An 11871-nucleotide genomic window follows, 5' to 3' on the forward strand; every position below is an offset into this window, starting at 1 on the left:
CATGTCTTGATAATCCACCATAAAGTCCACAGTTAAATGGCCTCTCAAAGTCACCTCCCTTGACGTTGGTTGTTGCCGAGGCAATTTTTGTTGGTCTACGCAGCCATCTTTAATACTAGTATGCCTCTTCACTCAAGTTTTTCCATACTTCATCAACTGTCCTAACTTTTTGACTGTATGATCTTGAAAATGATCAAGGTCGGAATCTGTAAAATTCGAAAGAGTGATACTGACGTTCGAGGTACATGCAAGACAAGCACTCCATCGAGCAACTTAGTCTCAGTCCGATCTGTTACCCAATGTGAAAATAGTTTTATGTATCTTGTATGGGAGGTGGAGATTTCTATTCATAGAGATGAACTCCGACAGGATTTCTGACAGTGGTCTAACAGTTCTCCTACATTTCGAGGAACGTGACGTGTTGTTAGAGAACATCTTCGTTGTCTTCGCACCTATGGGTGTTCTTCAAAGGTCGGCTCATATCTTATCTAAGATATGTTGGCCGATAGGTGAAATAAGGTCAGGTCAAGCATGGTATGCCGAACTACCTAGACTTGTGTCAATCCACAGGGGGACCTTGAATTATTTCAATAAGCAAAGCCTCCCTAGATGTCGACACAAAGAAACCAGAAATGGCCTCCAACACTGACTAATGATTCGCAGTAAAGTTAACGAACCTTGCCTCTGTAAGCTCCCACCACAGGCACTTGCCACTCCAATTGCAACAGTAGCAGTAGCTATTGTTTGTGTTGAAAAACTATTATTCCAAGTGTCAAAAACAAACTTTCAAGCCACCCCATTTCAGTATACTAATAACAAGCCCCTATCACAGCCAGACTGTTTGAAGAAATAAAGCTGATACCATATAAACTTACATCATTGTATTAAACAATATTTATGCCCCGGTTTGATAACGATTTCCTTTTTAGTTTTCTGTTCTGAAAAATATATTTTTAATTCTTCACAATTTCTTTGATATGTTTATCACTTTTAAAATATATATATATAAATTCTTCCTAAACTTAAAAACAAAATTATTTTCCTTATAGTTTTCGAAAATGTTTTAACAAAGTAAATAAACACAAAAGTGGAAGTTGTGTTGGTAAGTTTAATTTAAAAAAATAAGAAATAAAAAATAAGATAATTATCCACCAAGACTTAATTATACCAATTCATTAAGAGTAGTGAGAAGTTTTTTTACTACAACAATATGTGGGGCGGTAAGGGGGAATACATGCTTTTAACCTATTGAGCTGAGCTACGGTTGGCTATGAGAGTGATGCGAGCTTGAATCTTAAACATTTGAATAATTAATTCCAAGCTTTGTACAAACACTACAAGAAAAAGGACTTTGCCCGACGTTTTTATTTCCGACGCACAAAAAAACGTCCTATGAAGTGAACTGAACTGAACTGATCCTTGTTTTTTATTTACAAACTCAAGCTTCGAAGAGAGACCAAACAAGTTCAAATCACAACATCAAGAAACAAATTAAATCAAAATTTCAAAGTCAGTTCGATCCCAAAAAAACATCATTAGTGCAGATAAAAATTAGTCTGAGATCAGAAAATCACAGCTCGTTTCATCTTCCTAAACCACAGAACCAACAATTTTAACAGCAATAAAACACAAAATTACACAACCCCATTACAGAAAATTGAATAAAAAACCAGGATAATCAATGAACTAAGATAACTACTAATTAATTGTCAAAAAATAAAATAATTATTATATAAAAATAATATTTTAAAAAGTTATTTCAGAAGAAAATATAGAATTTATTTTTCCTAGCGATTCTCTTTGTTTCAGGTTGGAGATTCAAACTCCCATACTCCAATTTGTTTGTTGAAAGATAGATTTTATTTTACAATTAGAGTAAATAAAATAAATTATATTGCATTTTTTTCCTCTTTTAAACAAATTTAAGTAAATGTTATTTATTGAAATTTATATTCTTTTCTAAAATAATTATTCAGACTAGGGCGTGTGGCCCCAGATTTTAATCTGTATGTTTGTAGGAAAAGGGTGTGCACTCCATTGGCTTGCGTCCGGTGCCGCACTCTCGCATCCATAGTTTGAATCCTGGATTATGTCTTAACCCGACTCTTTATTGTGAAAATTGATACACACTGCCCTTAAAGTAGAATCCACGATCCACCATTGTAAAAAAATAAAGTAAAATAATAATTATTAAAAAACATATTATTTAAAAAATTATTTTAGAAGAAAAAGATAAATTTTATTTTGAAATTAAAATAAATTATATTAATTTAGTAACTATAGTATGTACCATTTTTTTAGTACAGATATTTGAAAGGAAAAAAAACACCTAATTACTACTTTTCTAATAGTAATTATTTAATTTTATTTTTAAAAAACTAGTAGTTATTTGATTTTAAAAGAGAAAAAGTTTAGAGAAAAAAAGTAAAGTCGGGGAAAATATATGTTAAAGAAAAAAAATTAGAAAAAAGAAAAAAATAGAGTGAAAACAAATTTAGAGATAAAAAAAAGACCCAAAATATAATTTCTAGAGAAAATAAATAAATACAGAGATAAATAAAAGAGATTTTTTTTAAATAATGTTTTTATTTAAACTTATTTTTAAAATAATGTTGCATTAAATAAAATTAAATAAAAAATGCTTATTTGGAAACTTATTCCAAAAATAATGCTTTTGAAATTAGTCCGACGACCATGTCATTTTTAGTAGTTAGTCGTCTTTATAAGAGACGATCATAAAGACGTGGCGCTTTATTGGCGTCACGTCTGATTTTTTAAAAAAATCAAGACATGGTTGTCTCTGGAGACGATCATGTGTTGGCACGCACTTCACTGTTGTTTCTTCTTCAACGGACGAACGAAACGACTTCGTTTTTTAAGAGGGAAAATATTATTATATATTATATATTAAAAGTGCATTTTTGTTCAGGATATCAATTAGTGGTGTAGTTGATCATGCAGTAATTTTCTTCTTTCTCCTGAACGGTTCATGCCTACAAAAAAGCAAGTTTTTTTTTTCTTTTGTATTAATCAACTTTTTAGTTATTATAATTATAACTTTTTAATATATAATGTATAATAGTATTTTCCCCTTAAAAATCGAAGTCGTTTCGTCGTCCGTTGAAGAAACAACGATGAAGTGCGTGTCAGCAAGAGACGACCATGTCTTGATTTTTTTAAAAAATCAGACGTGGCGCGCGCCACGTCCTTATAGTCGTCTCTTGAAGAGACGATCAACTACTAAAAAGGACATGGTCGTCCCTTTAAAAGACAACTAAGTGGGGGACTAGTTTCAAAAACATTATTTTTGGAATAAATTTCAAAATAAGCATTTTTTCTTTAATTTTATTTAATGCAGCATTATTTTAAAAATAAGTTTAAATAAAAACATTATTTAAAAAAAATCATAAATAAAAACTATAGTGAAAGAAAATTGTACTAGAAAAGAAAATAATTTTCAGAGAAGAAAATAGATTAAGAAAAAGAAAGAAAAGTTATAAAAGATAAAATTTTAGAAGGAAAAGCGCCAGTCCATATGGTCGTCTCTCGAAGAAACGATCAACTACTAAAAATGACATAGTCGTCCCTTCAAGAGACGACAAGTAGGGGACTAATTTCAAAAGCATTATTTTTGAAATAAGTTTCAAAATAAACATTTTTTCTTTAATTTTATTTAATGCCAGTATTATTTTAAAAATAAGTTTAAATAAAAACATTATTTAAAAAAATCATAAATAAAAGTTATAGTAAAAGAAAATTGAACGAGAAAAAAAATTATTTTCAGAGAAGAAAATAGATTAAGAAAAAGAAAGAAAAGTAATAAAAGTCGAAATTTTAGATGGACAAAACTAAGAAAAATATTAAAAAGTGAGAAAAAAGTGAAATTTTGAAAAATAGAAATCTGTTTTTGAAAACTACTTTTCTCGTTTCTGAAATTTTCAAAATGATTTTTCTAAAATAAAAAATAGAAAATTGAATGGGTTATAAACATATTAAAAAAAAACTATTTAAAAATAACATTGTCCATCAAATTTAAAAATTTAATGATTTTTTAAAATTTGGGTAAAAATGAAGATAATTTTTCTGAATGTCAAAGGATGGCAACGTGATAGGCACGTAGGAGGCTGTGGAGGGGCAGTATTGTGGATAGAAGAGAAAATGGAGGGTATTAAGGTAATTAAACAAAAAACCCTAAAGGCATCCCCCCCCCCCCCTATAAAACAAAAACCACTCCCTAAACTCTCTCCCTTCCATTTCTTCTTCGGCTGCTTCGTCTCTTCAGCCTTTAGGTAATTTCTTTCTCTAATTCCATTCATTATTATTATCTGCATTATTTGTTTTGGATATTTGTGGGTTTAATTAGTTTATTATTTCATTTTGTTGTATTTTAGTTAAATTATTTATAACCTTTGTTTATTACTTCCCTCTAATCAGCCATTCATTATTTTTCCTCTGCTACTTCCTCTGTTTATGTTCATCTTCAGGCTTTCTTTTAATTGTTGAAAGTATTTTTTATAATATGATTCTTTCTTTGCTTTATTATCTTGTATATGATCTTTGATGCTTTCTTTTTTTAGTTTTACGATAATATTATTGATTTATTTTTCCTTGTTTTGGGGAATGTATCTGTTTATCGTATGTTTTTTATTCTTTAATCACCAAATGTCTCCATAATTTGCAGTTAAAATGGAAAAGAGATTAAGCTTCAAACAAACTATGCTGGGTGGATGCTCTCTTACAAAGAAATATTGAACTCGAAAAAAAGTTAATTTTTTGGATTATTGCTTCAGTCTCGGTGAGTACCATGGATTGAGTTTCTTGGTGGGTGAATTTTATGCATTCTCTTTGCTACCAAAATTATTAGAAACTTAATAGCTCGTATATTAAAAATTTGAAAGTACATCCACTTGTAGTTAGTCTTTTGACATATGCCTTTCATGTGATAGTATCTGTATCTTACATATTAAAATTAGTTTTTTTTCTAAAAAATTAATGCGTATAAAATACTATCATCATCTTGTCATCAAAACAATAGAACTTTGATATCAAAAAACTAGTTAGACTTAATAAATTAATATAGTAAAAATGAATTTAAAAAATTTTAAAATCACGTCATATTACGAAGCAAAATCAAATTCAAGAGCGCTATAGAATGCTAACTTTTTTTTAGGAGTGTTAGAACACTGGATCCGAAGCGTGCATTCGCAATGCCAGAGAGTGTATCGAAGATTTGGAGGGGAGGCAGCAAGCGCGGCGGGCGGAGCAGTAAGCACGTGCAGGCTGACAGCTATGGGCACCGGGATACTAGAATATTCCGTCGACTCTTTTTTTTAAGAAGGTTTTTAATAAGTGTCTGTAGATGCAAAGTAGTGTGTTTTAATGCATGACTTTCTTTGGCTTTGTTTAGTAAAGATCTACTCCGATGCTTACTGGAGTCCTATTTATTCTAACTATCTTTGTTTGGTTTTCTTTTGAATGTTTGCATGTATGGGAACCTTAGTAAAAAATGTTTACTATTTATGCTTTTAGAAAAAGAAAGAGAAAACTAAAAAGGGCTATTTTCAAATTATTTAGAGAAATAGGGTGTTGTCTCTTTCAAAGAGACTCAGCGAATGCTCCTTTTCGGCCCTCCATCGGATTGGATGACCTCTCCTCGTCACATCTCATTTTTTTTTTTACTTCCTCTCACATCTCATCCTAATTTTTATTTAACATCATAATTTCGATGTTCGTATTAAACACCTTCACATCTCATCTTAGAGAGACGCATCCATCGCCGGCAATGGACATCACTACTTTTTTTTCCCTTTAAATATTCAATTAATAATGACTACTTTAAAAAAAATTCTTTTATTCTTTTATATTAACATATATATTTTGCATTTTTATTAATTTAATAATTAAAATTTTTTATAATAAAATCTAAACTCAAATTTCATAACTTCTCCTAAAATTATAACCCTAAACCCAAACCCTAAAACCTTAGTACAAATCAAATCCTAAACTCTAAACCCTAAAACGAACCGCTAAAATCCTAATACAAATTAAATCCTAAATCCTAAAACCCTAAAAATACTAAAACCTAAATCCTAAAACGCTAAATCCCTAAACCCTAATACAAGTCCTTAAATCCTAAAGTCTTAAACCTCTAAACTCCTAAATCTCTAAAACCCTAAATCTCAACATTAAAATCCTAAACCCTAAATCCCAATAATATAAATCAAACCCTAAATTCTAAAACCCTAAACTCTAATGCAAATCACTAAACCATAAATCCTAAAACTCTAAACCCTAATACAAATAATTAAAACCCTAAATACTAACATTAAAACTAAATATATAGTTTATTATTATTTTCTAATATAATTTTTTTAATTTCAAATATAAGATTTAGTTGCATAACCATCATGGGAGACATGGGTGTGAGATTAGGTGTTACATGAACGGACATATTGTCAATGAATCGATTTGTATCGAGTACAATATGCCCCCATGTCTTCAAATAAATGTTGTTTGTGAGATCCAATTCGACACATTTAAAAACTATTCACATCAAGCATTATCTATAGATAGAGATCAGAGATTAGAGGTCATATCCAGATATGGGAGTATTGATATGACAGAATCAACTTTGTACGTTCCTATTCTACTACAAGGCGAGCATGAGTTTAGGTTTATGATAACCATTGTTCCATCCTTACCAAATACTCTAGACATTTTTATTACTCAACCTTACATTGTTAATTCCTCTCCAATTAGAGAAGTAGATAATTCTCCTCAAATTGCAGATTGCAATGGAGAAGTAGATAGTGAAGAATAAATGTCAGAGTTGTCAGCGATAATCTTGATGATCAATCTATCGCCACAAATGATGAAGAAGTAGAATATGTAGGACAAACGACGAAGTTGCCTCACAATGATCTTGATGACCAACCTCTTAACTGATGAGGATGAAGATTTTCTAGAACAGTCAGGTGACGTGCATCGTAAATATTAAGTTCCTGAAATGTTCATTGATTTAGATATGGATGATATGAGTTTTATGTTTGAGATGGATTTGGTGGAAGAAACTCGTGGCTTGACAAGTTGTATGTAGGAATCATTTTTAAAATAAAGTCTGATGTAAAAAATGCTGTTAAAAGCTATTTTGTTCTTTGTCATCAATATTGAAGTTGTTGAGTCCAGCACCAAAACTTGGGCGGTTAAATGCTAAAGATACGACAATGGTTGCATGTAGCGGCTACGTGTGAGCTACCTAAAAAAAGCATAGGAGGTTTCATCACGCAATATATTGGCCCCCACTTTTGTCGATGCAAGATTGCGTCAAGATCATAAACAGTTGGACTCTAATCTTATTGCAGCAAAGGTCCATAGCATTGTGAAATCTAACCCATCCATCAAGGTTGCAACAATGCAAGAAATATTAAAGAAAAAATATGACTATTCTATGGGGTATTCAAGAGTATGGGAAGTCATTATAAATGTATTTGGTTATTGGGAAGAATCGTACCAGATGTTACCTGAGTTGATGAATGTACTACAGATAACTAATCTTGGTACTATAGTTGACTAGTTGTTGATGGGAGCAGAAGGCATTGGTGAAGATGTATTTCAACGCGTTTTCTGAACATTTGAACCTGTCATAGAAGGTTTCAAGCGTTGCAAACCCTTGCTTTAAATCGATGGAACACATTTATATGAAAAGTATAAGAGAAAATTGTTAATAGCAATATCTGTTGATGTTAATAGTCACAGTTACCCTGTTGCATAAGCCATTGTACAAGAAGAAAGTGTTGATACATATGGATGATTTCTATATAACCTAAGCATAAGGTGGTAGGGAATAGGAATGACATATGCTTGATTTCTGATAGACACAAGGGCATTATATCTGCCATAAGGAATCCTGCAAATGGATGGACAAATGCACATCACAGATTTTGTTTGCGACATCTTGCAAGTAATTTTAATGAGCGATATAAGGATAACACATTGAAAAGTTTGGTATATCGTGCGGGATCGCAGTTTCAACTTGCAAAGTTCGAAGAATGTATGGATCAGCTCTAAATAGCAAATGAAGAATGCATGAGATTCTTCAATTCATTAGATCCAAAACAATGGATGCGGGCATGTGATTCGGACATCGATATGAGTGGTGTACCACAAATATTACTAAACGTATTAATGGTGTACTAAAAAATGCTCGAAAGTTACCTATAACTGCATTGGTCCAGGTAACATTCTATCGAACCGTATATTATTTTGATAAGCAAAGAGTTGAGATACAAGCTACCATTGTAAATGGGGAACGCTTCACAAGGTAAATTTTTATTAATACATTTCATGTGAATGAAAATGATAGGATCATTTAATAAATTTGAATAAATTGTTAGGTATGCCATTGAAATATTTACTCCTTGGGAAGCACGTGTCATTGCACACTGTGCGTAGGTTTGATATGAATAGTGGAACATTTGATGTTACCACTATAATTAATCCACAGACGATCATGCCAATGTAATCAACGACAATGCTATGAGATTCCTTATTCCCATGTCATTGTAGCTTGTGCAAGTGTCGGCACAGATTATTTGTTGTATATAGACAAGCATTATAATCTGGAGACCTATATGTCTTGTTATTCACCCCTATTTGAACCTATCTCAGATAAAACAAGCTGGCCCGCCTCTAACTTCATCAAAATTCATCCTGATAAAAATTTAGTGAGAGGTGTCGACAGACCATCTACATCTCGCAAGCATAATGAGATGGATTGGAAGGAGCTAACAATAAAAATACATTGTGGAATTTGTAGGTAAGAAGGGCATAATCGACGAAATTGCCCTAGTCAAGGTCATAATCCCACTTCTTGATGTTTGATGTAACATTTTTTGTGTAACTTTTATTGCTCTAGTATTTTCCATTGTGGCATTTTTCATGTAATCATATTAGAATTATCGATGAATGTAATGTTTTACTTTATTTCTTAACTTAATTCACAGTGTAAACAAACAAACATTGTATTAAACTAATGAATATATGATTTATTAATCTACTAGGCTATCAGAATATGGAGGATAATAATAGCACAGGATCATATGATTCATCTGTTTTACATCTTCAAGCTAGCCATCGATCTGAGTTGGTCTGGCAAATTGGATACACCGACCCCTTACATTGTAGACGTTGAGAGGCTCTATTAGTAGGTTGACATGTCCAAATCTTCGTATAGATCTATATCTACAACAAGTAGGATTTTATGATGTGTCATGTTTGAATTTTATAGAGTTAGACTGACATTTGATCACAGCTTTGGTTGGAGCACTGGCGACAAGAGATGCACACATTTCACTTACTGCATGGAGAGTGTACTATCACATTACAGGATGTCGCCATCCAATTTGGACTATCTATAGACGAGAAAGCTCTTGTTGGATAATTTCAGCACATTTGGCGGGATGTGTGTATTGAATTACTGGGAGTTACACGAAGAGAAAGAGATTTAGTTGGTGGTTGTCTTAGCTTACCATGGTTGGCAAACTAGTTTGAGTATTTTGCCCGTCTACCAAATGATGTTGATGATGAAGCTCTACAATGTTATGCAAGGGCATACATTCTTACCCTTATTGGAGGTATTGTATTTTCAGATAAGTCGAACAGTAGAGTCCACTTGATATACCTACCTCTACTAGCAGATTTTGGTATAGCTGGACAGTACCGTTGGGGTGCGGGTTGTCTTTTCTGGCTTTACAGACAGTTATGCAAAGCTGTAGCTATAGATGCACAAGATATAGCAGGACCAATTATATTATTACAAATTTGGGCATGAGATCGCTTCTCTCCACTAGCACCAGACAGAATCCATATACACGAGAATAACTTAGGAGATAGATCATTAGCAGTACGGTCTGGAAATTACTACTCTACTGCATAAAAACATATGAGAGGACTCCTAGTTGTCCATATATGCTGACTCATAAGATAATATTCGGGTAAGCGCCCGATTTAGTGTCTATATGGCTATCAAATAATCTGCATTAATTTTGTAATATAAGTCACAAAAAAAGTTTACTTCCCTCCTGTTGATTTTACTTTCAAGAACGTTAGAGGCTTTCAACTTTCACTCATTTCCTCAAGCTCATTTGATCTCTCTTCTGCTACTACCATGTCACAGTTTCGCTCCTTCAGAGCACAATATGCTTTAAGGTCTAGCTCGAGGGGTAGGTGACTTACTTGTATGCATTGATTTTTGAAATTGGAATTTGGAATGAAACTTTAACGTAGAAACCTTCATCTGAACCTATCACATCTTCTCCTAGTTTTCATTTCCTTGATCCTCGACAGATTTGGTCACTCTTCCTTCTGTATGTATGGGTTATCTCTAAAGAGCATCGAGGGAAAAGAGAAAAGCGGTCCAATATTAGAGGTGATGGGTTTAGGTCCATGTAACCTCTGCTCCATTACCTCTATCGGTTCTCGGGTTCAACTTCCTTATTCTTAAATACCTCATTTATCACTTCGGGGATTGGTGGATCATCATTGTATATTGGGAGCTCAAGTTCGTCATCTTCACGCTCGCTTCTTTCATTAAATGCCTCACCTTGCTCTTCCATATTGGTAGGCAATGCTTCTGGTGGATTATTCCTCAACTCATCGGCTACTTGCTCAATTTGGCTCTGCAGCCTACGTAATGCTTCATCAGTTCTTGCCATAAAATTTATCATAGTTTGTTCAAGGCTAAAACTTTCCAATAATTGCGTTTGTTCTGGCATCCATGGTTGATTGTATTCCTGTTGAGGTTGTGACGGGAATTCTGGTGGGAATGCATGCTCATATAGATGGAATATACTTTCAGGTTGAAGCTCTCCCCACGGGAAATTCGAATGATCCCTCCAATCTTGGTTGTATGGATTTGAATAATGGTTGAATTCTTGTTGGTTCCCTTGTTGACCTTGATAATAAAAAGATGAAGGATTAGATGGACAATATTCCAATGAATGACGAATATCACCACAATATAAACAACATAATTAATTCACAGGAGCTATGGGCATGTTACTTCCCATTAGAAGAGTATACATAAATTGGGACTCCATTTCAAAAACTCCTACTGGTTGTTGGCTCAATACAAGTAACCTCCTATTTATTTTTTCATTTCCTTCTCTTTTTCAGTTTTTTTCTTTTGTTTTTCTCAACCTCTGCTCACGCCTTATCCTTTTAAAGGTTCTTTCAATCTCTGGATCAAAGGTCAACCAACCAGACCCTGTGCTCATACACAACTCCCTTAAAGGTTAGATATAACAATTAAGTCCAATGACAGAGGTATGCAACAATCACACATGAAACAATTCACTTGAAAAAAATAATATGATTTTGAAAAATAAGTCCCCGACAACGGCGCCAAAAACTTGTTGGGATTTTCTCTACCTTTAAAAAGATTAGAGACTCGTGCAAGCGCACACGGTCACAAGTAATACTCGGAAGTAATCAAAGGTCGAATCCTCAGGGACTTGTTGCTTTTCAAAATCAAGTAATGCAGTGAAATGGTTCAAATATGCAATTGTGATTTAGGAAGAAAATAATGGTGAAATGTTGTTGTTTGGGGTTTTAACTATCAAGCAATTTAATGAAACTCAACCTCCTTGTCTCCTACCTTAGTTTTGATGCAAAACATGGAAAACACACTATGTTGGGAAAATGCACCAGGCGCAATTCCTGAGTTTTCTTGAGATTTGAGTTATACTCTTTCACTACCGCTTTTGGTTGCTGCAGAGGCTAGGGTAACCTACAATCATATTCCTATGTGTGATTACAATCCTAGAGAATATCTACCAACTCATTTGCATTATGGGTCAGAGGGCCTATTCCTAG

The 11871-nt window shown here is 33.1% G+C and overlaps 1 long non-coding RNA gene across 1 annotated transcript; it reads left to right on the plus strand.

The window, feature by feature from the left end:
- The first annotated feature begins 4235 nt into the window (after positions 1 to 4235).
- On the plus strand, positions 4236 to 5192 carry LOC111017853 (uncharacterized). Its single transcript, XR_002602344.2, has 3 exons — positions 4236 to 4289; positions 4682 to 4795; positions 5171 to 5192. It is a non-coding gene; the product is annotated as an uncharacterized LOC111017853 (long non-coding RNA).
- The last annotated feature ends 6679 nt before the right edge of the window (positions 5193 to 11871 follow it).

This window comes from Momordica charantia (genome assembly GCF_013281855.1).
Source record: "Momordica charantia cultivar OHB3-1 chromosome 1 unlocalized genomic scaffold, Mcharantia_2.0 BLBB01000001.1, whole genome shotgun sequence".
In the NCBI taxonomy this organism is placed as follows: Eukaryota; Viridiplantae; Streptophyta; class Magnoliopsida; order Cucurbitales; family Cucurbitaceae; genus Momordica; species Momordica charantia.